We start from the raw sequence: 23,822 nt of genomic DNA, 5'->3' as shown, positions 1-23,822 counted from the left end.
TCCTTTGATTAGGCCCCACATTTGACCAAGCAGTGGCTGGTACCATTGAGATGTGGGAGACAGTGTGCTGATCTGAAGCCAGCCCTGTGTCAGGAATTCAGCTCTCTTGAAGAGATACAAAAAGAGGCCCCTCTCCTGGTCAGATATAATGGAAGAAGTGATGCAGCGTCCACAATCTGCTCCCCCAGACACCCACTGCTTTCACGGACTTATTCTTTCTGCCAAATTTTGATAAGTTTGGCTACTAATCATCTAATTTTAACTTGGGAATGTTTACTCTCTGCTAACTGGCTCTGGAATTATTCTTGAAAATCTGGCAAGGAGTTGGGAAGGATATGTGGTGAATTTCTTCCTTTCCTGGAGTCACCACATCTGTTAACCACATACAGAGATCTGCTAAGTATGTCTGTATGGCTTCCTTAGCTTCTGCCAATGGGGCCAAGGTTTGGCTGCTAGGAAAAGAGACCTAACTACTGTAAATTTATCTTATAAGGGTTTATTCTCTCACATAAAAAAGGTAGAGGTAGGACAGTTCAGGGCAATTTTGATGGCTTCTTCATGAAGTCACCAGGAACTGAGTAATTTTCTTTCTGCTCTGTCATCTTTAGTGCAAGGCTATTCATCCTCACAGTGAGAAGACAGCTGTTGGAGCTGCAGCCATCACATCTAAGTTTCAGGTTGCAGAAAGGAGAACAGAAAAGAAGAAAATGGCCAAAGGCCATGCCCCTTTAGAGGGTTTTGCCAGAAGTCCTACTCAATGACTACTTAACTATCATTGGCCAGGACTTAATTGTATGGTCATAACTATCTGCAGGAGAGCCTGGGGAAATTACTCTTTCTTCTTGGGACACCCTAAATAAAATCAGGGTACTATAATTAAGAAAGAAGGGGAAAGTAGCTATGGGTGAGCATGGAGCAATCTCTGCTAGCAGATCCTGCATTAACCTGGCAGTAATTGGGCTAGTTAACTCTTACCTCTAGAATAATCTGGGAGGTGGGTCTTTGACTTCCTTCATCTTTGTTCCAGAAACTGACATATTCCTTTTATGGTTGGGTTGTTACTCTGTGGGCAGCCAGACAATGCTGTTCTTATCTCCTTAAGGGAAAGCTGATATTAATACTCTTCCATTTGACCTTTGTCAAGTGGAAACAGATTGAATTATTTATACTTCCAGCTACCTTGGATTTGTACAGTTGCAACATTTATAGACGATAAACAGTCATGTGTAGTCAACCCTTGGTCCTGAGACCACAGACTGTGGTCTTGACTCTGGAGGCAGTATGATGTGGTGGAAAGAGTATGAGATCCTCGGCTGGCTTTACTGGATTCCAGAACCTTGGGCAAGCTTCTAGACCTCTCTCTGCTTGGTTTTCCACATTTATAGAGTGAAGGAGTGTTTTGAAAGGTGTATTTTCTGAGCCTCTAGGTTCTGCAAAGGAATGGCCCAGCAAGGGGAGATCTGGTGGGTGGTTCAGATCCTGCTTCACCCAGAACAGCCCTGCTTTTAACATCTTGTTTAACATGACATCTAATAAGGTAGCATCTGGGGAAGGAAATTTGAAAGCTCTTATACATAGAGCATTTTTAAGGTCTTTATTTTAAAGATTAGCCGAACTGATTCCATCATGCCTGGTTAACCTTCTTACAGATAAATGCTGGGCCAGGGAAAGGAATTTTGAATTGAAACAAAACCCTCTGAATTCAAAGAAAATTGGAAACATATTTTGATCTGTCGCTCTCCTTCTGTATATTTGAATGATGGATGAACTCTGTAAATTGCAGATTGCTGCATAAATGTATAATGTGTTGGTTCTTTTGTTGGGGCTCTTCCAGGGAAAGAGAACCCATCTTTTTGTGCCATGCACTATGCTGCACGTGTTTGCATGCACCATCTCATTTAATCTTCCCAATAACCAGCTCAGGTAAATGGTACTGTGCCTACTTTACAGATGGGAGTAGCCTCTCACTCTCTGCAGGCCCTGAGCTAGGTACTACATACCTAGGGATACAAAAAGTAAGCCAAGCTCTAAGAATACAAGAAGCTTGACTCTGGTCCTAGGACTGCAGAATGCAAAGACATTCACAGAGCTCAACGCCCCAAGTAGGGAGAGACAGACTGTTACACCCATTTAAAACTATGGTGTACGAAGTACTATGCTGCAGACATAGCTAAGAGAGAGACCTGGCGGTTTGCTGGGTGCAGACTAAGGCCTCTGTTGACTTCTCCAGGATGAAGCAGAGGCACAGAGCAGAAAGACTGGTGTGTCCAGCAAACAGTAAGCAGAGAGAGGTTAGTGACCAGGGAGTTATTGGTAACAGAGAAATGTAGAGGTGGACCAGAGTCTGGTGCTAAAGGGCCTTTTCCACTGTGCCAAGGAAATTTGCGCTTTGTACCAAACTTGATGGAGAGTAACGAGGAATTATTAAGCAGGGAATGGCGTGCTCCCTCTTGCTTTTTCAAATGTTCAGCCCAGCAACCTACTGTATAAAGGTTGGATGAGAGGGGGCAATATGGGGGATGGTGGGGGATTTGGGGGACCACATCAAAGTGAATTGGAGAGGGGATTTGATTGGAAAGATTAACAGGGAGTGAAATGAGCAGGGTCTGCCAAGAGGTTAGCATTGTTGAGGATGGTTTCCAAGTTTCTGCTCAGGAAATGTGATGCTTTTCAGAGAGGTGGAGGGAGGATCCATTTTGTCCAGTGTGAGGTGCTGATTGGCTATTCATGTGGAAATACACTGAGGAAGGAAACCTGGGGGCTGTTCCAGACCTTCAGGAAGGTCCTACTGCCTAAGAGCTTGGCTCCTTACAGACCACGCCCTTCTTCACACATGCAGCTTGGCAACAGCAAGCAGGAATATCTGTTTTTGTTGAAGTCACGGCTAAGTGGGGGAGGCAAAACCACTGAACAGGGCCACAAAATGCATCCATCAGTCATAAGAACAAGAACTGAGACTCAGTGTTTAACCTTTGTGACTGCTGTTTAACCAGAGATATCAGGAATATAACCAATGGTGTGGTGATAAATGTTTGACAACAGACTGAGTAAAAGGGGGGGAAAAGCCCTGATATGTAGCATTCACTGATTTCATGGTGCAAAGACTCCCACTGAAGGCTGGTGCTAACCTACCAATGTGATGTCTTTAAACTCAGAGTTGGGAAGATAACTCTGGAAAAACACTGAGGGAGTGAGAATGTGTGCCTTCAGTAACCAAGGCCTTCAGCTTCCAGAGGCCACAGGACCCTTTATAATTCTTGGCATTCACTAAATTCACCTGTGGCACTTGACTTTTCATTTCCATGCAAAGTTTCACACATCACCAAATTTGATTACATGCCCCTTATGTGTAGCAGTTTGCAAGAAATCAAATTTGCATAAATGGTTCATTTTATCACCCAGGAGATTCTGTAGTTAAATATCTTCAAGATTCAAAATTTTCCCTATAATCTTAGTTTTTAATCTGTCCTTTCTCCTTCCCAAAATGAATACATTTTTGCCCAATTAGATTATACTGCCTTGGTTAAGTTTTGCTATTTTTCTTTCATAAGTTTTATTACTTTCAATAATAAAATTACTTATATATTGTTTAATTGTTTCTCCTTTGATGTCATCAGGATATGAATGAAAAAAAGTTTATATCTGGCTAATTGTTGACAGAAAATAATTTTCAGTAGTAGAGCAGACTATTTACAAGCTAAATTAATTTTATTTTTATATATAACAAAAATTTATTTCTCAGTTCTAGAGGCCTGGAAGTCCAAGATCAGGGTGTAGGCATGGTCACGTTCTGGCGAGAGTCCTCTTCCCAGTTCACAGCCTGTACCTTCTTCCTTACATGGTGGAAGGGGTAAGGGAGTCCTCTGGGGTCTTTCTCAAAATTTTATTTTGGTATCATGAATCTACAATTACATGAGGAACATTATGTTTACTAGACTCCCCCCATCACCAAGTTCCCCCCACATACCCCACTGCAGTCACTGTCCATCAGCGTAGTAAGATGTTGTAGAATCACTACCTGTCCTCTCCGTGCTGTACAGCCCTCCCCGTGCCCCCCCCCACATTATGCATGCTAATCGTAATGCCCCCTTTCTCCCCCTCCACTCCTTATCCCTCCCTTCCCACCCATCCTCCCCATTCCCTTTCCCTTTGGTAACTGTTAGTCCATTCTTGGGTTCTGTGAGTCTGCTGCTGTTTTGCTCCTTCAGTTTTTCCTTTGTTCTTATACTCCACATATGAGTGAAATCATTTGGTACTTGTCTTTCTCCACCTGGCTTATTTCACTGAGCATAATACCCTCTAGCTCCATCCATGGTGTTGCAAATGGTAGGATTTGTTTTCTTCTTATGGCTGAATAATATTCCATTGTGTATATGTACGCTAAATTAATTTTTTATCAACTACATTTTTATCAACTAAATTCATTGTTACTTGCTATTTTCTATACCAGCTTTATTGGGATATAATTCAGATACTATAAAATTTACCCTTTTAAAGGGTCCAATTCACTGGTTTTAAATATGTTCATAGAATTGTGTAACCATCACTATCTTATTTCAGAACATTTCATCATCCTAAAAAGAAACCCTTAACAGTCACTCCCATTTCTTCCCAATCCTGCAGCCATGGGCAACCACTAATTTACTTTTTTTTGTCTATGGATTTACCTGTTCTTGTAAGTGGAATCATACAATGTTATGGAATCAAAAATGCTAGCCTTTCATGAGCTTCTTTTACTTAGCGTAGTGTTTTCAAGGGTCATCTTTTATTCCTTTTCATGGCTGAATAGTATTCCATTGAATAGATATACCAATTTTGTTTATCCATTCATTGGTGGATGGACACATGGGTTCCCACTTTTTGACTATTACCAATAATGCTGGTGTGAACATTTGTATACAAGTTTTTGGACATATGTTGCCAGTTCCTTTGGATTTGCTACCTACGTTAACTGTCTACCTACGCGCCATATTTAGTTGAAACCACCATTCTTTCACATTAGGGAGCTGATTATTCTCTATTCATGTCGGCTAGTTGAGTGGTCTAAATGCTGTTGCTAGTTTGGTAACTTCATTTGTTGTTCAATTCTGACAGCTGCTTTCTAAATAAACCAATACTCTGTTTCTTTCAATAACCTTCAGCTCTACCATCTACCATCATGTAAGTAACAGAATAAGAATGATTATTATTTAGAAATTAATTTTACTCTTCTCCCATTATAATGTAATACTTTTTCACTAGAGAGGATTTGGAAAATACAGAAAAATTTAGTAACTGACAGAAAAACATCTATAATCCCACTACTCAGAAATAACTACTGTTGTTATTTTAGACTTTTTGTTTGTTTTCTGTCCTTTTATACAAAATATATTTTTGTATAGTTGAAATTATACTGTATGTAGAACTTGGTTACCATTGTGATGTAAGGATTTTCCCTGTATTTTCATAAACTCTATAAATGCTTATATATATACACACATACATATATGTGTATACATATAAGGGTGTTTATTAGAGCAACATTATTGTGATGGTGACAAGTTATAAACCTTACTGTACATCAGACAGGGAATGGTTAAATTATATTCATCCTGTGGGATTCCAGAGAGCAGTTAAAAATGAATGAGATAGACCTATGTGTACTGACCTAGAAATATTTAAGTGAATTACACAGTCTTACAGATGGTGTGAGCCCATTTTTATAGAAGAAAACAAGACTATGTATATGCACATATACATGTAAATAAATGCCTAGAAAAACGTCTAGAGAGGATCCACATCAAACTTCAAATAGTGGATCCTCCTGGGAAAGGAATTAGATTTGGGAAAGGAAAGGAAAGTGGTAAGGGCAGGGATGGGATGGGAGGGTCTTTGCCTTTTATGCTGCTTTCTGTGTTTGAATTTTTTAAAATAATGAGAGTGTATTTCTGTATTATATTTGTAATTTTTTAAAAATACAGAAAAAAATCATTCTACATAACTTGCCATGTGTATAAACCATAGTTATTTATCCAGCACACTCATTAGGGGTGTTTAGATTATTCCCAGTCATTCACCACTGTGAATGGTGCGGCAGAGAATAACAGCTTCTTCGCATTAAAAAAGCACTTTCTTTATTTTAGAGTATGTCCATAAGCTAGACTTCCAGGAATGGAACTACCAGACCAGAGGGGATGAACACTTTGGAGGCCTCAGCTGTATGTTGCTAAATTGTTTCCCCAAAGACTTGGGCTGTTTGCCTTCCACCAGCAGTACATGAAAATGCTCTTTGCACTATCTCAGTGTTGGGAGATTTCATTTAAAAAGTTATTTGCCTGTTTTGGAGAGAAACATAGTTTCTCATTGTTGATTTTAATACATATTCCTTTGGTTGCTGTGCAACAGAAGATTTTCCTCGAAGTATACCATCTCTCTATGTTTATGAAAATGGCCTGTTATCCACCCGTATGTCAAGGACTTAACTGCTTTTCCTTGTTGATTTGTAAAAGTTCCTTTTAAAGAAGTTCCTATATATAAAGGATATTTGCCTGTTTTTTAAAGCATTTTTTTGGGTTCTCTTCTGTTTTTCCTTTAAGTTTGGTGTATCTGTGTATCTTTTTTGTACATATAGAAATATAACATTTAAAAATACTGCCCTATAAAGTGTTCCTGTTGTGATTTCTTCCACAGCTTTTATGCGTGGCAGGTCCTCTCCCCCTTGGGAGATCTGATAAATACTCACTCACCAGTCACTTTGAAGATATTTACCTTACCAAGCGTTGCCCTCCTAGCGTTCCCCCTACTGTCCTATAGGCACATTTTGACATGAGAATTATGGCCATTAAACGGATTTCATCATGGAGTTTTCAGGATGGTCCTTTAATCCTCAAATATTGACAAGTTGCGTTGGAATATTCATAGGGAACTCTGGGATGTGATTGGTCAGCAGCAGGAGAGGGCTTGTGCCGCAGACCCTACTTCTAAGGCTTCTTACTAGAGAAGAAATGGATTTGTATGGTTTGTTATATATCCTTGGTTTGTTTTATAGGAAATCGGTTCACCGTCGCTACCTCAAGCCTCAGCTATGGATCGGTGTAGCAGGGACCCGAAATTTGAAAACTTGAGAACCTCCCTTTATCTTTTAGGAACTCCGAAGAGCCTCCTAGGGGAGCGGCGGCGGGTGAGCCTCACCACAGCTGGCCACAAGGGGGAGCCCCGTGCGCCTCTTCCTTCTGCTGATGCTCTAGCGTGCATCTGCTTTCCGCCCCCAGGGTGAGCCCAAGAGATCCTCCCAGAGGATGAAGGGGCACTTCACCCAGGCTTTTCACGTCCAGGGGATAGAAATAGTGTCTCCTCCTCGTGCCAGATAGTCCCTCCCTCTTCTTTTGCATGCTCACTCCTTATCCCTTATCACATCTAAAAAAAGCAGGGGAAGGCTCTGTAGTCATTTTTCAGTGAACTGGAGAACAGAACATTTTAAAGATAGATTTTTCTAATAGTCCAGGACATCGAATAGCTTTTCCCACAATATCAATGCTTAAGCCTGAATGCAAGCTGTGTTAATACTTCTAGGAAACCTCAGGGCTAGAAGCTAGAGCCTCATTCCCCTCCCCTGGTGGTGTGTGGCCTAGTGGGGGACGTCAGGGGCCTCCTCTCTAAGCTGTTTTGCCTTGCTTGTTGATACCAAGGACGATGGTCCTGAAAGTGGGGGATTCCACTGTGAGAGCAGCTATTTGACAGTAAGAATGGCCATCATTACATGTGGCTAGTGGGTGACAGAAAGAACTCAAAATTGAGTTTAAAAATGATGCTGGGAATTAACCACTAGGTGGGTGGAGGTATAACAGCAGCTTCCTATTCCATTTTGATGATAAAACACTTAGTAAAGACAAGACTTTGGAAATTATGACTGTCAGTTTACTTTACTTCTGACTGTCCTAAAATCTTTCAAGTAGCTAATAGGCTGTAAGCAAAGGCCCTAGTCTGAGAACACGGAGAACTACTTTAGTGAAATTGCCTGAAGGCCTTCCTATCAATGGAATAAAAGAGGAAGCAGAGAATTTGCTAAGCCCTTTTACCATTATTGTGTCTCACCTCCCTGTTAGGTGCTCTGGCAGAGCCCCTGATTGAGAGAAAGGGAGAAAAGCAGACAGAGTTCTCACAGGGAAGCTCAGAGCTGGGCCAACCCTTGGCTGTAGAGCAGCAGAAGCGTTCAGAGTTTGCTGATTGTAAGCTTTTGTCTGATACTTAAATTTAAAGAACAAGTAAAGAATTCACAAGAGACTTCCGTGATTGAAGTCCTCGTGCGTATGTATTTGAAGTTGAGTGACACAAGGGTTGACACTACTCTGGGAATTAGGAGAATGGTGTTTTTGTCTTAGCTCTGGCACAACCAGAGCCCCTTTACGTCCCTGGGACTGAGTGTCCTGCTCCATAAAGTGAGTCTCTTGTGCTTCCATGAGAGAGACAGGGACCAGGAACCCAACATGTTTTCCTCTCCACTTCAGCTGCCAGGAAGCTCAAGTCAAATTCAAAGCTGTATTTAAGGAATTCTGCAGGACCCTTGGCTTGTTATCTTGATGTTATTTTTCTTCCTGGTTTTGACCTTCTGTTCTTCTATTTTCTCTAATCTTAGCACTTTATTTCTTTTCATATTTAATATTTTGTTGTACACTTTCTTTTTTACACTGCACTTGTAATCCTTCTGTGTAGTGATCATGGTGTAAATCAATAGCAAATGGGAGGGCAGTCATGCTAGATGAGTTCCAGCCGCCTTCCCAGTACTGATGGCCTAGGATTCTAAGGGGATGAGTCAGTTCACAGGTCTGAAAGGTATCAGGTCTACATCGCAGGGAGCTCTCCTACTGAGGGCCCTGAAGACTTCGATAAGCCTCTAAGGAGGTGTATCTAGGAAGTCCTCCTACATCCCTGGGATGTGTCTGTAAACAAGCCAGTGCTTTGTGCTGGTTTATAGGAAGACAGCTTTCTTACTGGAGTTTTAGACTTGACCTGTGAGGAATCTGGTAGATTAATATCTGTCTGAGGCAGGGCTCTAATCTGCTGTATCAAGAACTTTAAGGAATTTTGACGTCATACTTGGATTTAAGAAAGTCCATGGGAATGTGAACATGTATCTTGAAAGTGGGGAGAGGCTGGCAGAAGATAAGTGATGCTTCATCCATTTCATCCATATGCTACTCTTGACTTTATTGTACCAAGTAGACCCTCTTAGGGCTTGAATTACTTTATGAGTACTTATATAAAAGTTGCTCATACTCATAAACATCACATAAACTTAAAGACATTCTCCTACACTGAGTAAATGAAAAGCTTTAAAAACAGATTCTAAACATCAATTACTAAGCAGCTGTTTATTTTCAAAATACCTCATCACTTTCCCTAAGGACCCATCCTGGGTTCCCTTAAATGCCCGTATATGACTTGTTTTGATTCCCAAGAGAACCTCTGCTCTGTAAAGCAGAAGAGTTATATAGATGTTCCAGAGTTGATCCGTTGATTCGATACGGTTCTGATTTGTGCCATGAAGGCCAATCATAAGCTGGAAGTATATATTTCTAAGCCAGTGATAAATGTTTGAGTAATTACGATCTATTCCTGAACATCAAGAAGGTTTGGGGCTATCTGGAATCCATAAAAACTGAACAATTCATTCCTTTACCCTTGTAGGTAAGATTTTATTTATACATGACTTAAAATAGCCTTTGGTTTGAATTTTCGTTAGCCAGATTCTGCTGTTTTAGTACCATCCTATTAGTTTCTTCAAACAAAGTGATGCCATAGTCATTTTTTCAGAAGTCCAGGACACTAGTCGGGGGGGTTCACCTATGCCATACTGGGGTATAATGAAGTCTTAGACCTTAGGACAACAAGGTTTGCTTTCTTTTCCTCAGAGAAGGGTGGTGGGTGGGGGACACCATTGATCTTTCTGTCAGGGATGGATTTGCTTCTGCAGACTTGCTTTCTCGGATCTCCATGCCTTCTCCTCATGAGAGCTCACATTCATTCATGCGTGACTATGCCACTCCTCACCATAACCTCTGAGGTTGGCACTAACACTGCCACCACTTCACAGATGAGAAAATTGAGGGTTGGTGGAGGAAGCGGGTAAGTTGCCCTGGGTTCCATGTTGAATGGAGCCCAGCATGGGGCCGGGTCTGCGGGCTCCAGAGCTCACCTTCTTAACTGCAATCCTACACTGCATGATACAGTGCACAAGCTGGTCAAGCCTGAGTGATAAAGATAGGAACATAGAAACCTAGATAAAGGGCTTGTGCTGCTCTAATCTCAGCCAGTCATGTAGGAATCTAGATCTATAGCTATAGGGGAGTCCTTAGTTGATTATGAGCTATATGGGATAAAGAGAGTCCTTTGCTTGATTTAACTAAGTAATTGGCACCATACTTTTCTCTTTGGGAAGATCTGGCCCAACCATAACTTCTGCTAAGCACTTTTTCTTTTAAAATTTTCAGTCTTTGGCTATCTATAAATGTATCTGTTTTCCTTTTATTTATTTTTAAAAATCTTTTATTAAGGTATGATTGATATACACTCTTATGAAGGTTTCACATGAAAAAGACCCCACCCATACCCTAATGCAGTCACTGTCCATCAGTACAGCAAGATGCCACAGATCCACTATGTGCCTTCTCTGTGCTACACTGTTCTCCCCATGATCCCCCACACCATGTGTACTAAACATAATACCCCTCAATCCCCTTCTCCCTCCCTCCCCATCCGCCCTCCTACACCCCTCCCCTTTGGTAACCACTAGTTCATTCTTGGAGTCTCTGAGTCTGCTGCTAGTTTGTTCCTTCAGTTTTGCTTCATTGTTACACTCTACAAATGAAGAAAATCATTTGGCACTTGTTTTTCTCTGCCGGGCTTATTTCACTGAGCATAATGTCCTCCAGCTCCATCCATGTTGTTGCAAATGGTAGGATTTGTTTCTTTCTTATGGCTGAATAGTACTCCATTTTGTATATGTACCACCTCTTCTTAATCCATTCATCTACTGATGGACACTTAGGTTGCTTCCATATCTTGGCTATTGTAAAAAGTGCTGCGATGAACATAGGAGTGCATATGTCTTTTTGCATCTGCTAAGTTGTTTTCTTTGGGTAAATTCCAAGGAGTGGAATTCCCGGATCAAATGGTATTTCTATTTTTAGTGTTTTAAGGAACCTCCCTATTGCTTTCCACAATGGTTGAACTAGTTTACATTCCCACCAGTAGTGTAGGAGGGTTCCCCTTTCTCCACATCCTTGCCAGCATTTGTTGTTCTTAGTCTTTTCGATGCTGGCCGTTCTAACTGGTATAAGGTGATATCTTATTGTGGTTTAAATTTGCATTTCCATGATGATTAGTGATGTGGAGCATCTTTTCATGTGCCTGTTGGCCATCTGAATTTCTCCTTTGGAGAACTGTCTCTTCATATCCTCTACCCATTTGTTAATCAGGTTATTTGCTTTTTGGGTGTTCAGGGTGTGTAAGTTCTTTATATATTTTGGATGTAAACCCCTTCTCAGATATGTCATTTACAAATATATTCTTCCATACTGTAGGATGCCTTTTTGTTCTGTTGATGGTATCTTTTGCTGTACAGAAACGTAACTGTTTTCTTTACAGTCCTTCTATTGGTGTTGATTTGTCCTGTTTGGGAATGAGAAATTTGTTCTAATGGAAAAAGTTGATAACGTTGAGTGGTCTTCAAGTGTGAAGTTCAGAGAGCTCAAATAAAAAAGTAAAATATGATAGACAGTGTTGGAATTTGAGGGAGCCCATTAAACAGCGCTGTTCTTTCCTGCTTTAGTTTGAATCAGTTGAGAACTCAGGCAAAAGAGGGAGCATGTGGAGACTGTGGTATCCCCTTTATTCCAGAGGAAGTGGATCCCAGAGAAGGGGGATCACAATTGCAACAGGTGGGCTTCCTTATGTGGCCTCCATCCTCCCAGTGATGGGCAGCGCTGGCCTGAAGCAGGACATCCCCCCTGCAGGGACTGAGCTCCTCCATGGAAAGCTTAGCACGTGGAGGAAACTCTTCTAGACTAAGAGCGAGGGGCTGCAGTCTCTTCCAAATTCTCTGATCCAGTGAGCCACAACTTTGCTGCAGTATGGAAAGGAGAGAGGGGCTGAGTGTGGCATGGAGGAGGACCCCCCAAAAAGGTGGAGGAGACCTCAGGAAAAGGGAAGAAACATGTGTTAACAAATCAGAAGGAGACTGAAAGCCTTAGCTCCCTCTTTGGGCTTAATTCAATATTTGTATTTAGCACTTATAAATATGTCAGCAGGTAAGTAAATTAACTGCTTTTGTTCTGTTTGAACTTTTAGATTCTTAGCTATCAGAACACCATCTCCTTGAAGTTAAAAAACAAACACTGCGACTAGTTTCTACTCCTTGGAAGAATTTAATTCATCCTTTAATATAAATAAGGCACCATGAAACACCAAGATCCCCACTGCTTTCTGATTCAGAAGACCCCAATTTCCCCACTGAGTTGTCCTCTCCAAGTAAACAAGAGGCCAGAAGATAATTTTTCAGCTCACTTTCTCCTGGAAGCAAAGAGGAAGCGGATGAAGACATAGGCTTGGTCTTGGCTTCTAGACGCTGGCTCTTGGCTGTGGGGCCTTCTCCAAGCACAACTTGCCTCATTGGAAAGTTGAAGATGAATGGGATGAGGAGGATGGGAAGGCACAGGTGATAATAAATAAGGAAATTCACCCCACTTCTGGAAGTGGTCCTGACAGAATGGGGGGCTTGGGGCTTCAGTGGGAGACCATGTGGGCAGGCTCATTCTCTGGAGCTCAGTCTGACTCCAGCTCACATGCAAGGCTTCCTACAGGCTTCCATGCCAGCAGAGCCCAGCCTCCCGCTGTGAGTTAGCGCTGTCAGGCAGACTGTCCGTTTTCTAGAACACTCCGAGGCAGGCGAGAGCACCTCTGGAGTAGGATCCTTCTTCAGGCCCCGGTGAGCCTGACACCCCCTGTAAGTGAGCATGGCGTCTAGGAGGCATGGCCAGCTTGAACTCTGGCAGGAGAACCTAGTGCTGGTGCAGGTGCCCTCATTCTTGCTTCCTCCTTGGCCCTCACAAGGGCTACTGAGGTAACACCAAGAGAGGAACTCCCCATGGGCCAGTGATGCCACCAGTGGAGGGAGGGGCTTCCCAACCCCGCTGACCCAGGCTGGAGACGAGGCCAAGGCCCGCGGGCTGGGCCCCGAGGGCTGCCCTATGTGTTCCCAGTCAGCTGGCCCTCTTTTTCAGCTCTATGGGTCCTGGTCATCTATGTGGCTGGCAAGGTTCATCCAGAAAGGGGGGTTCTGTGTGGTGAGGGAGCCCCACTGGAGTGAACAGCTAGGGGCCTACAGATGGAGCCGGGTTTCCACAGTGGCTCTTGTTTCCAGGCATGTCCTGCTCTAGGATTAGGATCCTGAGGAAAACTCTGGGCTGCGGCTTCTCTCACCGCTCAGCTCTGCACTTTGTCTGATCCGGGCATCAGAGGCCAGACTGTGAGCTATATAACTCAGCACCCTGGGTACCAGGCTCTGTCCTTTGCCCCAGTCACCCTGTGTCTCTCAGCTTCTGCCTTTAGCACCTGCACCACCACTGGGTTCTCCTGAATTAGAGACATGAAAACATCCATTTGGGTATGATTCTTTTTACATCCCAGGTCAGCCTTTACTTGAATATCATAGAGGATCTACAGGAATGCAGACGGATCCATGTTAAGACCACACACCCTGATTTCCAATAACGCTTGGCCCTAGGCATCTGCAACCAAAGCACTAATAGGGACACATGTGGGGATTTCCAGCCTTCATTCATAGTCCACACAATAGGGGTCCCACTGTGGTTACTATTTTTTATACTATTTGTAGATAGTCTCTAATTCAGTGTCCAGAGTGTTCTGTCACCATCCTGGCCATTCGTGGGGATCCAAAGCAAGCTGTAAGGATTGGTCTCCAAACCCAGACAAAGCCTCACCAGCAGACTCCCATGGCATGAAAGTAATCCAGCTTCTAGCTTGGAATTCTGTTTCCCCTGCACCATAGGGCCTGGCTTCTCTGGGAGCCGAGGCTCCCAGCAAAGCCTGCCATTCTCCCAGGACAGGGCCTGCTGATGCCCCCGAGGTGTGGACGTGGGTCCTGGATCCTGGATGTGCTATTAGACAGCAGCTTTTTGGGGCACGCTGGCATGGTCTGAGGGGATATGTAGGGAATACTCGCTAATGAGTGCTGGTGCATTCTTGAGCAGCTCATAGAACGAGTCCACCATCTTGCAGTAGAGACTTCGCTGCAGGACGAATGGCCGGAAGAGGTTGAGAGGCTGTGCCCTGCGAATGGCCTCGGGCAGTCCCACGGTGTCGGGCACCTTTCGGTTGCCAATAAAGAAGTGATGGAGCTTCTTCTCGAGCAGGCTCTTCTCCAGGAAGCAGAGCAGCTCATGCAGACGCACATCCAGCTGCCCAGCCTTCCAGTCAGTGGCCTGCCGGGAGAGCAGGAGGTGCAACAGGGCTGTTTTCACGTGGTAGCTGCCAAGTCTGCTGGGGCCGGTCAGGCGGCTCTGCTTGGAGAGCAGAAAGGAGGTGATCTGCAAGCAGGTGAGGTGGCAGGGACCTTCAGGCAGCCTCTTTGACATCATCCTAAGGAAGTGTCGCTCGTAGACAGCAAAGGACAAGAGCCAGTCAATGCTGGATGCTGGGGTCCCCCCAGAGGACTCCCTGGGAAGGTGGGAGACAAAGTACAGGTCCGAGTCATCACAGTGGATCACAGGAATCATGTTGAAGGGCATGAACTTGCCTGAGCGGAACCTGATCTTGAGGGACCCTGGGGTGTCCAGCTGGTTAAAGGCCAGGTCGAACTCGTATTTGCGGGCAATGCGGTGCCAGGCTCTGGTGAGGGCTGTCTGGAACCACTTCATGACCTGCACCGAGTCTAGATATGGGGAATCTCGGGCACACAGTGGGTCTTCTGCCTCACAGCCAAGCTGCACCAAGTTGTTTTTGCCGTGGAGGAGACACAGCATGTCCTCCCCAAGTTTGGTCTTGCCACAGATGCAGCCCAGCATATCCTCAGCCCAGACCACCTTAATCTGGCCATAACCCTGGCGATCCAAGGGCACGGAGTGGTTGGAGCACCAGAGCCCTGGATAGAAGTAGTAGGGCTCTGGGGGTGTGAAGGGCACAAAGAGTTTGCACAGCAGCAGCCTGTCCACCTGCCAGTTCTCATACATGCTGTCCACGCCAATGAAATCCTCCACCTCCATGTCTGTGTCCCGGTTGCAGAGGCTTCTCAGAGCTTCCAGCAAGTCATCCACGAAGCCTTCCACAAACTCGCGGGTACGAGTCGCATCGGCTGTGGCTCCCCGTATGCAACGCTCACGAAAGTGGTCGAGCATGGCCTTGTTGGGAGGGTGAGGCCCCGGAGGGGTGCACCCTTCAGGCCAGGCAGCTCATTCTTGGTGCCGCCCAGGCACCGGGTGAGGGCCCGTCCTGGTGGTCCTGCCGCCACAACTCGATCACCAGGAAGAGGATCATGCAGAGGGTGCTCCACAGGTCCCAGGTGATGCGGTTCTCATTCTGCTGCCGGCCCTCCTCCGCCACCTGCTCCAGGGCCTCCTTCTCGGCCGCCAGCCGTGCCACCTCCTCCTCCAGGCGTAGCTGCTCCAGCTGCAGCTCCTCCTGGTACGCCTGCATCTTGCGGATGATCTCCTCCTCATTCTCGGGCACGGTGGTGTTCTCCCGAGGGAACAGCAGAGGGTGGTTGACGATGGCTGTCACCACCACCAGACACACCCGGAAGAGCTCCAGTGCCATGCTGGGGCTTTCCTAGGGGGAGAGAGAGAGACAGACAGTCACACCAAGCTCCCAACAATGCCAAGTCTTCCCTAGACCTGCACACCGACCTCCACCTCCCCGAGCAGGTGAGTGTCTTAGAGCTCTGCTCCCACCGAACCCACTATCTCTTCTCCTGCTTAAGTCTAGTCCTGGGAACAAGAGCCCGAAGTTCTGTGCCACCGATCCTGGCTGAACAGCCACTGTGGTGGATCTCTGTTCTGTATGCCCAGACATTCCTCTTTCTGGTAGCAGTACCCCATTTTGCCTGGGAATCAGCCTTTTTCTACTCCCAGTCCTTATGGCTTGGGTGGGGATAACCTTGCCCCACCTCCAGGGACGAACATATGACTGTGGTCTAGGGTTTCCAAGGGAACAGGGAACAGCTGGTGGTGGCTCTGTAGCTGCCTCAAAGTAGGGGTCTGCCTGAGAAAGATGCCTACGTAGAGGAAAGCAGACTCCCAACCCCTGGATCCAGCTATGTCTGAAGCCATCACCTCTGAACTCTTTAGTCATACAAATCAGTAAATTCTCCTTTTTGTTTAAGTCAGTTTGAGTTATTTTTCCGTCATTTGAAACCAAAAACAGTCCTGAATAAGCCATTCCCTTCTTCTCCTAGTGAATGCCTTGTGGTGAACACATTTTCCTCAAGGTCTAGTGGAGAAGAACAGGAGGGCTGGATTCCAAAGTCAGCCCAGTCATTGACTAGCTGTGTGACCTTGGGCATATTAACTCACCTCTCTGAGACCGTTTCCTTACTGCAGCAGAGGAAAGCCACAGTACCCACAGGGTCACCACACTAATGGATGGATATCCACACAAACTGCATAGACAGCACACTGAACGGGGGACAGCATGTATTCAATGAATAACAACTTTGTGGAAGCAGTTTTGTGAACTGATCTTCCCCCACTGTAAACCTGTCCTTCTGATCTGGAAGTCTGTATCCCAAATTCAGACACTGACCTCCTGGGTCTTCATCCAGGACAATTTTGGAGACAACCAGGGTGACCAAGTCATTGGTTTCCCTCTCATGTGTCATCTGAACTTTAAATCTGATTTAATTGTGGAAGGAGACACTCCATTCCTCCAGGATAAAAGGATTTTTAGGTCTCAGGTGACTTCTGGGGAAGGGCTAACCCCTTATAATCCTTGCTGTTCAGACTGCACACCTGCAATGTCTCCTGGGAATTTGCTGGAAATGCAGAATCTCAGCCCCACTCCAGGCCTACTGAACCAGAATCTGCATTTTAATATCATCTTTAATACATTAAAGTCTCAGAGGCACCATCCTGTAGTATAAGCCTGACATTACACCCTCTCCTCTCCCTGGCAGGTACTGTGGGAAACAACAATTGGCTTTTTCCACACTTGTTCTGTCCTGTCTGGGACCGCAGCTAAGAGAGCAAATGGCCACATGAGACCCTGGCTGGACAATAAAGTACACAGGAGAGTTCCTCCCACTGCCCCACTGACGCATGCCAACACATGCTGTTAGGAGCTACTGTGTTTTTACCGAGCCCCATTCCCTGACCTTGAATTTGCACCCTAATAACCACCTGTTCTGATTTTTACCCTCATGGCACCAAGGAGCAGGTATTTGCCACCAGGTAGGGACCTCTGTAGATTCTACCCGGCAACGCCAGGATGCAGACGACCTGAGTGCCACACTTGGATCGAGCCTACTGCCGAGAAGCGGGTCCACACTGTACACAGCTGCATGCGTCAGGAGGAGCCAAGAGGGCTGGGTGGGAGGGAGGTCCAGCAACAGCAGAATTCAGAAATATCCAGGCCTCAGAGGTGAACTCTGAGGCACTTTTGTGCTTCCACTTGAGGAGGAAACGGAGGACAGGAGAAAGTGGAGGAAGCCAGACTGGAAAGGGAGGGGGTGAGGAAAACGTGCAGGGGGCAGCCATCCAGCTTTTCTTCCCTGAGACAAGGAGCAGCTTGCTAGATAATTGCAGAAACAGGTCAGCCCTGGCTTCTACATTAGTGAAACATCAATGGAAAGTTTTGCCAGGGTGGTCCGCGGCAAACCGCCAAGGCCGGCTCATCAGCGTGGACCAGAACGTTAAGACACAGGTGTGGCACACTCATTCTAGAATACCAGTCAGCAGCCAGTCTGGAGATAACTTGTGGATTTTGAGACCTTTTGGAGCCCCCATGCCAAATGCAGCCACCTTCAGGCACAGCAGGTCCTGACAAGTCACATAATAGCTCTTGGGAACTCCCAGCCAGGAGGTCAGTTGCCATGTTAATTCCAGGTAGGATGACACCAACTGGGGTCAGTTGCCATTGCCAATCCCTATGCCTGGGGAGTCCCTCATCTCTCTGACAGCCTCCCTAGGGCCACCTGTGCTGGTGGATGAAGGGCTGTAAAGGCCTCCTTGTACTGGGGCAGGCAAGGCTCAGGACTTCAGACTCCAAACCAAATGCAGCAATCGACTGTGTGTGCAAGGGGCTAAGAGGACTCTGGAGGGGAGAGAAACTGGGTTGGAACCTAGCACGTGTACCTATGAGATATGTGACCTTGGAGAAACCACTCCACTACCCAGCACCTCAGTCTTTTCATCTGTAAAATGGGAATAAAACACCTGCTGTGGTAAAGCTTGAATGACGTAATGCATATAAAGTCGTTAGCACAATGCTTGCCCCTTGGGTATACTTTCTCATAAAAGGATAGCTGTCATGGGATGGGAATATGCAGATGAAGTTGCCTTCAGGGGTTGGTGACCGCCACACAGATAGCCCTATGAAGTACTCTGGAAAGATGCAGGAAGCTCCAGAAACACTGATAATAGTAGGGTTACAGACAAGACAATGGGGGCCTGAGGGAAACGAGGCCACATAGTGCAAGAGGCCTAGGCTGTGGGTGAGTCACTTAGCTTCCCTAGGGCTCCAGCGCTTTACCTGTGAGAGGGAGCTAACAGCAGGCCCTCCTTCACAGGAAGGCTGGCTTAGGGAGTAACCCCTGTCAGGTGCTGAGCTCAGAGCGCAGCCCCAGCAGGCACCCTACAAAACCAGCTCACTCACCAGAGCCTTATTCAGTGAATGTCACTGAGAGTTGTCTAACAGCAGCACACTTCTGTTTATCAAGCCTTCACGAGGATGTGCTGGGTATGTGACCCTGTAACCTCAGCAGTGGGTGTTATCCCAGTTTCACAGATGCTCAAAAGACTAAGTAATTTTCCAGTCACACAACCAGAAAAGGCACAGCTGGGCTGAGAGTCATTCTGTTGTGTCTGCTTCCACCTGCCAAGCCCAGGTTCTTTCCACTGTGCTGGTGCTGCAGGGCCCAGAGATGAGTGCAGCTGATTCTCAGGAGGAAAAACACCATAGCCCCTGTGGGGAGGCAACAGGCCATGAAAATGCAGAGGAAGAGTTTCTTTTCTGTTCTTTGGGGACCCCTCATCTATAGACCGTCCCTGTGCCCACCTGATGGGGAGATCTGGGTGTGCAAGCCCTTGGTTCTGTGTCTACCTCCTTCCAGACAGAATTCCCACCGCAAACCGGGAGCACTGTGAGCCTGTGTCCAGCCTCACAAAGTGTTCATCAACCCGCCTTCAGCTCTATCATCCACCTGCCCCCACCCAGGGCTGGCTCGGTGGCCTCCGCAGCAGGGGCACCCAGGACCCATTTCTCAGCAGCCCTGTAGGCCCCCTGGGACAGCAGTTCTCAAATGTTGTCCCCAACTCAACAGTACCAGCATCTTGGGAACTTGCTAGACATGCAAATTTTCACATGCAATCTCAGACCTGATCATCAGAAACTCCAGGACTGCGGCCCAACACCTGTGTGTTTAATGAGCCCACCAGGTGGTTCTAATGCACACTGAAGTCTGCGACCCACCCCTGCCCAAGCCAGGCAGGCTTCCAGGGAGGAGGAGGTGGGTTTCCCACAGTGTCGCTGCAGCCCAGATTCTGAAGCTTGCTGAAGGTTTGTCCCACACCCAGCCTGTCGGATGCCATTAGCTCTGCTCATTACAACAGCAAAAAGCAGCCCGGGCCCTGGCGTCATCTTCAGAATTAAAAGGAGCAGCTGATGTGTTTCCTTATGAAATGGAAAAAAGGAGGTGGGTCGGTGGCACTTGTAGTTCTGTCCCCATGGGGTTGCTGTGTCCCTTTCCCACTGCTTAGGTTCTGGGCCCTCTGAGAAAGAAGAGGCCAAGGGAGACCAAACTGTTGATAAGTTTCGGCTGAAGCCCGACTGTGCACCTGGCCTTGAGCTGGGGTTTCACAGTCCCAGCTAACACGGTATAGTTGTTTGGGGAAATAAAACCAGAAATTTAAAAAAGTCGGAGTTTAGAGCTGTACTAATCTAAGCCCCGTTTTTTACAGATGAGGAAGCAGACCTAAAGAGAAGACACGCTTGACTGGGAGAGTGGGTGGAAGCGATCCTGGAGGGCTGGACATGACCTGTGGACCCCCTCAGGGACTCCCACCCAGACGGAAGAGGAGTAGGGAAAGGTAAGCCATTTTCATTAGTAGTGGCGTTTACATTTACGAAGATAAGTTCTCTGTGTGTGTTTTGCCATTTAATTTTCAGAACATCAGTTCGGTATTTGCAATATCCCTCCCTGCTTTGTAAGGAGACTGATAAGGAAGTCCACTGGGTGGCTTCTCAAACTCCCTGTCTGCAGTGAGTGGGTTCTCCTCCCTCAGCTCTGCCAGGGGATGAGTGAGCCCTGCCAACTCTTCCTGCCTGGTCGCACCTCCCAGGCACCACTGCCCGGAGTGTCCACCAAAACCATTCAGGTCTGCTGTCCTCCAAGCTTTCTAGCCTTGGAGAAGCAGGACTATAAGAACGCAGAGTACGTGTCTGACCCTGAATCTTGGTGTTGGAGTTTGGGCCCCATGAACAGTCTGTCTGAAGCCCCGGTGCGGCCCTTCTCCCATGGTCTTGCCTATCTTGCCTAATCCCCGATTACACGCTTCTCGGTAGTGGAGACCGCAGCCTACCCTGGAGTCGGACCAGCTTTCCCGCCCATCGTCATTCAGGTCCGGCTCCAAGGCCCCTCCTCTGTGGAGCCCGCCCCTTGTCTGCACTCCTGCAGGCCAGGCCACCTTCCTACTCTTTACTGTGTCAGGTCACCCACCAGTCCCTGCCTTCGCAGTCCCGGTTCCAGGGAGCTACAGAGGCTGAACATCTTCCTGCCTCCTCCAGGGCACCAGACTTGGGGCTGGCATGCTGCAGGAGCCCATAAGTCAGCAGGAGTTGACTTAGCACCCACTTGGGAGGAGATGGCCAGCTGTGGGAGTGATGTCTCCAGAAACGCCTTCCTCTTCACCTAACTCAGGGCCAGGGACAGGCGGACTCAGCTCAGATGGTTCAGTAAGGGCAGCTCTGAACACATTACCACTCGACATGATTGGCTCCCGCCCTTCTGGGATGGAGAAGGGCCCTGCAGAGCCGGCCCACGCCCCAGCCAGGGCAAGGCCGTAGTGCTACCACTGGGCGTCTCTGGCTGAGGTCTCCTTATCTGCACCCCAAACAGGGACAGGGAAGGGTCAGGGGGACTATGGCAGGCCTCAGGTCTGGGTAGGAGAGGGAGGGGCAGGCAAAAAAGGAAGAGAGGAAAGAGGAAGGAAGAGGAACAACAACAAATTGAGGAAGTGGGTAGGAGGTGTGGTTCCGGGCCCCCAGCCCCTCCTCCTTTAGCATCTCTGCAGCCGCCCCTCCCCCTGCCCAGTCACCTTCCAAACCACACCCACTGGGAAGAACCTGTACTGGGCTCCGTCCCATACCTTCTTTCAAGTCACGTCTCCTGGGGGCAGGGGTTGTAACGCCAAATGCCAGGGAGGGGAGCACCCCTGCAGAAAACGGGCAAGGCTGCAGGTGCTGGAGGTCCAAATGGTAGGGATGGGGTCAGCTGCGTCACACATGCTTTATCAAAGGGGCAGAGCCACCACATCACATGTTCTGTGCACCAAGAATAGCATCATCTTTTTTTCTATGAGAAGCCAGAAATCTAGATTATCAAAATCCCCCAATTTTACAATGTCACTGCTATTGTAAAAATTCTTTACAAATCATGTGAGCCAAAATAAAATATGTCAGTGTGCCACGTACAGCCTGCAGACCTGGTCTACGGCGCCCTCCCCATGTCTGCTCTCCAGTCCCTGCGGCTCCCCACCCCTCCAAGCATTCCTCAAGGCTGCCCTTGACCCTGGACCCTCCTCACTTGTCCCCCTTAGTGATACCGCTACTTGCTATTCCCGTTGCATCCACCTCTGAAACACCCCCACTCTGGCCTGACCCTTCTCCCCAGACCCAGTCCTGACTGCTCCAGTGTCTCCCAGTTGGTCCCAGTAGCCGCCCTCAGAATGATCATTGCCAGTATTATGAGGCCTGTGTGCCAGGCCTGTGCTAGGGGCTACATGAAAGCCCTCCCTGTGGCCTCTCTGCGGACTAAGAGACCTTGTAGTCTAATGGGTATTACAGCACCAGGGAGTACTCGGTATTACCGTCTAAGGTCCCAGGAATTGGGGAACCAGACCCCACTGCCCCTCCCTAACCCTGGGGAGACCCCAGACTGACAGAGTAGAGACCTGGGCTCAGCAGACCCAGGGTGGGAGGAAGGCAGAGAGAGAGCGTGCAGAGAGGAGACCCCTGCCCCATGCCCGGCTGAGGTGGAGCCTGTGGGAAAGTGCACACTGTGAGAGGAGTGGCCTCCACACTAAGGTGAGGTCCTGCAGCTCTGCTGTCACATGGCCACACCTGCCAGATTCACAGAGCACATCCGGTCACACCCCTGAATGCATTAAATTTCCCCAGGCTCACTCTTGGAAGACGGAGTTTCCAAAATGTCACCAGAATGCCAACCCTGTCCTCTGGAGTGGGGTCATGCAGCTGGTCAGCCCAGATGCAGGAAGGACAGAGGCCAGGACTCTACCAGCAGGGGTGGGAGAGCCTACATCCTTCCTTTCCCAGCTCCTCCATCAGCAGCTCACGCATGTCCCTTGACAAGCAAGGGATGGAGAAGGCAGGGAAGCCATCAGTATCCCAGGAGGGACACAGCGTCCTTTTGTCCATGGTGCCTGACTTCCCCACTGCAGAGGCCCTGAGCTGCAGGGCCTAGAGGGAAATCAGTGTCTTGGGACAGAGAGACAGACATACTGAGGCCTGGTGTTGCAGAGGCTAAGGGACGACAAGAAGGCCTGAGCTCACAGAGACAAGGAAGGGCTCCCCTGAAAGCCCTGAGTCCTGGCCTACATCCCCTTTTCTCTTATTATTCTCCCTGGGCACCTCAAATCCAACCATCACTGCACGGTAAGTCCATGTGCTAATACCCAGGCCCTGTGAATGTGACCTTCTTTGGAAGGAAGCATCTTTACAGATGTAATTAAATTGAGGTCCTTGAGATGAGCTCAGCTGGCATTACCCAGTGGGCCCTTAATCCAGGTAAGTAACCTTATAGAGAGTCAGAAAAGGAAAAAATGGCAAAGAGGAGAAGGTGAGAGAAGCCGCAAGCAGAGGCTGGAGCGATACTACCACAGCCCGGGGATGGCTGGAGTCCTGGGAAGCTGGACAAGGAAAAGAAGTATTCTCCCGTAGAGCCTTAGGAGCGAGTATGGCCCTGTGGGTACGTTGAATTCAGGCTTCTGACCTCCAGAACTTTGCGGGGAGACATTTCCGTTGTGTTCTGGCAGCCCTGGCACACTAATGCAGTCTGAGAGTGAGATGCAACCTCCTGTCCTCACCCAGCTTCCCCACTGACTGTCCCATTTCTGCCCGGCATTGGCAGTCTCTGCAGCCTGGGGGTTCCATACTGACTGGGCTCCCCATCCTACTGGCAGTGGTATGGGCCTTTGGAATCAGCTCCTCTGAGCAGTCATAATTCCTGGCCACCGCAGGTAGCGTCCTCGGCCCTGGAGGTCTCCCTTCCGCATTTTAGTGGGTTTCTGTTCCCAAGGGACATAGGTCAGAGCCTTAAGCCTGATGTTCAAGGCCTGGCCCCAGCAAGCCACAGGGGACTCCTCAGTTCCCTTCCCACC

At 47.4% G+C, this 23,822-nt stretch overlaps 1 pseudogene; it reads right to left on the bottom strand.

The window, feature by feature from the left end:
- Nucleotides 1-13,792: 13,792 nt before the first annotated feature.
- LOC130684635 (inositol 1,4,5-trisphosphate receptor-interacting protein-like) lies at nt 13,793-15,810 on the bottom strand (annotated as a pseudogene).
- Nucleotides 15,811-23,822: the final 8,012 nt, after the last annotated feature.

Source organism: Manis pentadactyla, chromosome 8, assembly GCF_030020395.1.
Source record: "Manis pentadactyla isolate mManPen7 chromosome 8, mManPen7.hap1, whole genome shotgun sequence".
NCBI classification, from domain to species: Eukaryota; Metazoa; Chordata; class Mammalia; order Pholidota; family Manidae; genus Manis; species Manis pentadactyla.
Note: the sequence above shows the minus strand (reverse complement) of the source record. Positions and strands in the feature narration are given on the sequence as shown.